At 40.3% G+C, this 6,207-nt stretch overlaps 1 pseudogene; it reads right to left on the bottom strand.

The window, feature by feature from the left end:
• Positions 1 to 1,797: 1,797 nt before the first annotated feature.
• On the bottom strand, positions 1,798 to 1,950 carry LOC116986544 (annotated as a pseudogene).
• Positions 1,951 to 6,207: the final 4,257 nt, after the last annotated feature.

The raw sequence follows: 6,207 nt of genomic DNA, 5'->3' as shown, positions 1-6,207 counted from the left end.
GTATCAATTTATTGATTTTTGTTCATTACATGCTAACTGCATGTTATGTTTACAGGCCAGTTATGCTGCTGCAAGTAAGAATTTCATGGTTCCTTGGTCAGTACATACGACAATTATACATTCTTGACTCTCTTTTGACTTGAAAACATGTAATAGATTTAATGTTTTTGTAGAGACAATAGCTGAACTTCATATGATTCTGTGTTGTTTGCTTGTAGGAAAACTTCCAAATCACACAAGCAAATTATGCTTCTGTGATTAACTGCCAATATGCACATGCCAGAAATTCCAGTCAAGTGAACACTGACAATTTCACCAACAGTTTATCCATAAGCCCTGATTCTAAGCCCTATAGGGAATGGCTTCAAAATTCGTACATGTTTGTTAAGTCAATTAGGCCCAAAGAAACATAGTAGACTATCACAAGGTTACGTGTAATTCTCCAGGGATATTTATGAACATGCAATGAAATGACAAACCATATTAAGGTGACGGGGAAAAGATTTAATAGGAATCTGAGGGGTAGCTTTTTCTACACAAAGGGTGGTGGGTGTGTGGAACCAGCTGCCAAAGAAGCAGTTAAGGCTGGGACTATCCCAACGTTTAAGAAACAGTTATGCAGGTACAAGGATAGGACAGGTTTGGAGGGATTTGGACCAAACACGGGCAGGGAGGTAGTGTAGCTGGAACATGTTGGCCGGCAGGGGCGGAAACCCCGGGGGGGCCAGAGGGGACATTCCCCCCCCCCCCCCAAGTTTTTGTGATCCCTATTTTAAAATCTCCGCTTTTAGCGCTGGATTGAGCCTCCGAAGCCTCGCGCTTGTGTGTGAGTGTGCGCATGCGTGCGGGGCTGCCAAAAAATTGTGTCCCCCGTCCCCTCCATGTTTTGATAGCGAGTTCCGCTCTTGTTGGCCGGTATGGACAAGTTGGGCCGAAGGGCCTGTTTCCATGCTGTGTCACTCTATGACTATATTGCATGAAATTTAAACAACTATATACGTTTCAACTGTGAAATGAAAACAGGGTGTTTGCTGGAAACACAACAGACCTTTTCACAGACCTAAGAAAGGGATAAAACAATGTCACTTTATTAATTATGTAGAAATTGAACAAAATAATAATGTCATTTTGCCAATTAACACGCGTTTCATTTTTAATAGAACACCACTAGCCAACTTTGACGTAACACTATTCCTCAGCACACTGCGGGTTCCTCACCTGTCATCCCTTTCTCTTCACCAGTAGTCAAGTTTAATTTAGTTTAGAGATACAGCGCAGAAACAGGCCCTTCGGCCCACCGAGTCCGCACCGACCAGCGATCCACGTACATTAACACTATCCACAACACACTGGGGAGAATTTACACTTATACCAAACCAATTGACCTACAAACCTGTGCGTCTTTGGAGTGTGGGAGAAAGATCTCGGAGAAAACCCACGCAGGTCACGGGGAGAAGGTACAAACTCAGTACAGACAGCACCGATAGTTGGGATTGAACCCGGTGTCCGACGCTGTAAGGCAGCAACTCTACCGCTGCATCACTGTGCCGACCAATTTTTAAAAATATTTTTTTAAATATTTTTATTTATTAGAAGTACAGTAAATTACAATAGTACAAGCCAGATATATCTTATTACATTTATTGTACCCCTTCATTTTTTAAGCTTTAAGGAAAGGTATAGATAAAGAAAGTAGAGAATTTTCTTTTAATACTTTTATTTATTTATTTGTTTGTTTGTTTGTTATTTATTTAATTTATTTGTCAGATTTTTAAACATTATTATTTTATTTTATTTTATTTACGCAAATGCAGTCTGCCGCTACTACAAATTTGGCAGTATCCCGCATTTGGGGACATCGCAGGCGTCAGCACACCTGGTGCAATGGGATAGTCTGGCCCTGGGAGATCTGTCATCATGACCACCGATTCTCCCCGGCCAAGTCTATAACCCATTTAGTTTCTTTAATGTGAATGTTTGTCATTGGAGAGTCCTATAAACAGGTTAAGTGTGCAAGTGTTTGTTTTATTGCCTGAAACACTCTTTGCCTTGTACATAATAGAAGTTTGCATCAGCACGCCTTAAGAAAACATCAACGTCTGCTGCACACCCACAATTTTATCCCCTGAAGAATTTCTAGCCCATGTTGTTTTATGCATAAACTCAAAGACTGATAGAGTGATAGACCACTTGGGCTGTGCCTGGTCTTGGTTTATTTGGATGAAAGATGGTCAAACAGAAAATGTTAATCTTGCTATTCTCTGCACAGATGATGTCGAACCTGCCGACTACTTTCAACATTTTCTTTTTTCTTTTTATTTAAGATTTCCTGAACTCATCTTATGTTCTTTTGTTTTGGGCAGCAATGATAACAGCAAAATCAGACTCCAACCTTTTCAGATATGTCTTCTGCTGTTTTGGACGCAATCGTAGAAATTGCACAATCATTAGTCCACCAAAGGGTACAGAATACAGACTGTAAGAACAGGTCAAGCGTATCTAAGTGTAACAATAATAATATATGTAACCAAGGAGCACCAGAAATATTATTTTGAGAGCACAGCATGACCAATTGTTACAATGCACAATTGTTACAATGTTGCAATTTTGATTATCTGAATCCTGATATCGTAAAATCATTACAATTTGTTCGGATTCAGATGATTTTGGATTCAGTGCTAGTCTTCATGAAGAATGGTGAAGTGGCTCTGAAATGTTTGTAAGTTATAATTCTAAAGTCTTTGAGAATAAACAAGGAAGGGACGTAAATTAATTAAAACAGGAAACAATGCAGCCTGGATGGATCAAATCACCTGATTTCACACAAGATGCTTCGATTCTAACAGAGAATGCTGTATATTGAAATAATTCAAAATTAGGCCCTTGGAATAGACTCCTGCATGTAGATACTGAAGCAAAATGGGAACTCGTGTTAACTGCTTTAAAGACAGTGAGCAGCTGTTTGCGAGTAAGAGTCCAGCTTGACAGCAACTGTTTGTGACGCACAGCAGAGAATGAATTATTAGGAATACAAAGGTAGTAAGCGAATTAAAGTTTAAAAATAAAACACACTTTGAAAGCTCGAAAAAGAAAAGAATGGTCAAAGAAGAGGGTTAAAAAATACAATATGGAAAATAATATGGCTATTGAAAAGACTGAAATGCAAAATATGTTGAAGAAGGATTAAAGAACAAGGAGAGGTAACCTTATTGAAGCTTATAAAATTCTAAAGGGGCTCGGAAAGATAGATATTTTCCATGTGAAGGGAAATAGCAAATAAAGGAACAAAAGTCTTGGGTTAAAGAATTTTTTCATTCAGAACTGACATCAGAAGAAATTTCTCGAGGTGTCCCGTATTATTGGAATGCTGACCCCAGAAGAGGTGTTCAGTCAGTGTTCAATACATTTTTGGTCTGAAGAAGGATCTCGACGCAAAACGTCACCCATTCCTTCTCTCCAGAGATGCTTCCTATCCAACTGAGTTACTCCAGCTTTTTGTGTCTATCTTTGGTGTAAACCAGCATCTGCAGTTCCTTCCGGTAGTATGGGGGCGCTGTCAAGTATGGCTGCCCTGCCTACAGCTGTTCATCCTTTCACCCTTTTTTTATATTTAGTGTGTTAAAAGTTTTTGTCTTGGAGGTCTTCTAGTCTTTTTATGTGGGGGGGGGGGGGGGGGAAGGGGGGTAACTGTATTTCTCAGTCTCTACCTGGTCGGAGACGCGTCTTTCCTCCGAGCCGCATCTTCGCCCTCTACCAACTGGACTGGAGTGGCGTTTCCTGCCGGGACCAGCCAGAACTTCAGCTTCGGCGGTGGCGCAGCGCTGACGCACCATCGTGGGGCGGGCGATGCCTTACACGCAGGCAATGTGAGCTTAAGGTGCCTCATGACTAGAGCCAGGATGTTTAGGCACTAAAAAACCCTGAAATAGGCAGGCAAAAAGGCATAATAAAATTACAAAAAAGGCACGAAAAAGGCATGTATTTCCACCACCAAAATATGGTTAAAAATGACCAAAGTTGCCTGGTTGCACGTAATTACTAATCAAATTTGTCAAAGATATTGGTCAGCCAACCTAATATCCTTTTTTGTGCTTTCTTAGTTTAGTTTAGTTTAGAGATATAGCGCAAAAACAGGCCCTTCGGCCCACCAAGTCCATACCAACCAGCAATCCTACACACTCGACACACGCTAGGGACAATTTCTACATTCATACCAAGCCAATTAACCTGCAAACCTGTATGGTTTTGGAGTGTGGGAGGAAACCGAAGATCTCTTGGAAAACACTCGCAGGTCATGTAGAGAACATACAGACAGCACCCGTACAGACAGCACCCATAGTCAGGATCGAACCCTGGTCTCTGGCACTATAAGGCTCTACCTCTGTGCCACCATGCTGCTTTGTTGCCAAAATGAGTTTAGTGATGTTTTTGGGACGTTTTACTACACTTGCCTGGCCCAATCAGTTGTGAATTGTGCGCCGGCTGAAAGTGTGAGAAAAAGTTCATAAAATTTGACCCCAGGTAAAATGGTAGCATTTTGCTGGAAAATCTCCCTACGATCTACCCATATTAAATAAAGGACTCAAATGGTTATTTTAAGGTTTAATGGTTTGTATTCTTAAAAAAAACCCCCATCAGAATCTCAAACAAATGCTCCCATATGTATATATAGTTCTGAACAATTTCTGGATTAACAAATGCCAATAATGTGAGTCAATGTAACAATGGCACATATTTTAAATTCCCTCCATTAGGCAGTTTTGTGCCTCCTTCTTGTACGACCTGCGTAATTTGACGTATTGAAAATTGCCATCATATATTTGCCTGGGGCAAATATTATGTTTAAAATGCTGTGTAGATAAAAACATACAGTCAAAATGGAGAACTATGTGAACAAGTATCCAATTCCCAGGTGCATATCCCACTACCTGGCCACTCTGTTCTTATTCACATAGACCTAGAATGGTCCTTGTTTTCCTAGATCTTAACTTCTTGGACCAGAATAAGGCCATTAGGCCCATCAAGTCTGCTCTGCCATTCAATCATGGTTGATCTATCTTTCCCTCTCAAGCCCGTTCTCCTACCTGTGCCCCATAACCCCTGACGCCCTTACTATCAAAAAGCTGTCAATCTCTGCGTTAAAAAAATATCTATTGACTTGGCCTCCACAGCTGTCTGTGGCAATGAATTCCACAGCTTCACCACCCTTGACCTAAAGAAATTCCTTCTCATCTCCATTGTAAAGGAACATCCTTTCATTCTGAGACTGTTTTTCCTGCTTAATGTTTTCTCGGATACAATCAGGACTTGGTTCAAGATAAACAAATAATTCAGCCTAACCCAGCCTCACCTCATTGACATCTGGTTTATAAAAACACACTGCCAGTGAAATGTAACTTAGCAAGTGCTCAACAGCTCTATCATAAGCAAGGTGGGAGAAAGTAATGAAAAACAGGATGTATTGTGAGTTTCATTAGGATAATTATTTTTCAATATGAAACAGAATGGTGTGGGCGACTTAATTTAAAGTTCGACGGTCTAGAAATGTTCCTGTGTAGGGCATGTTTTTATACAATATGTTACATTTTTCTATTAAAAATCCAAATGTGAGATGTCATTGTATAGTGCTTTGGCAGCAAAAGTACATACAGACGTGTTTTGTTGGAATGTGCATTAAGTCACTGTTTTTTGGCAAAATAATCGATCTTTCCACTTTGAAGCAAGCTTTCATAAGAGGTTGTTTCTCTTTTAATTGGATTTCTTCGGGACTGGTCCACCACTATCCAACCAATATTTCCGTCACTCTTACCACCTGTGTTCTTGGTTCTCTAGTGTCACAAAATATTTCGTAATCACAACCCAATAACTTGTTGAATAATTTCTAACCAACCCTGACCTCCAATGGTCATTTCTTTGAACCCTTCCTTGTGCCTCCATCTGATCTCCTCACAGAAGGAGTTACTGGTAAACAATCTCTGTCACAAAATGAATGTGGCCCCATAAATACATGGTCTGTAAGCAAGTGATAGACTGATGCAACACCCAGGCACCCGGATTTATGGCTGCCACTGAGGCATTCTCTCCTGAGAATGTCTGACAGAGAGTTATCACAAAAACATAGAGATTAATGATCTTAATTATCATGGGATCAATCTTAATTCACTGTGGAATCTTCGGAGCAGATGGCACCAAGTAAACATCGCCTCT

This window comes from Amblyraja radiata, chromosome 23 (genome assembly GCF_010909765.2).
Source record: "Amblyraja radiata isolate CabotCenter1 chromosome 23, sAmbRad1.1.pri, whole genome shotgun sequence".
Taxonomy (NCBI): Eukaryota; Metazoa; Chordata; class Chondrichthyes; order Rajiformes; family Rajidae; genus Amblyraja; species Amblyraja radiata.
This window is presented reverse-complemented; position numbering and strand designations above follow the sequence as displayed.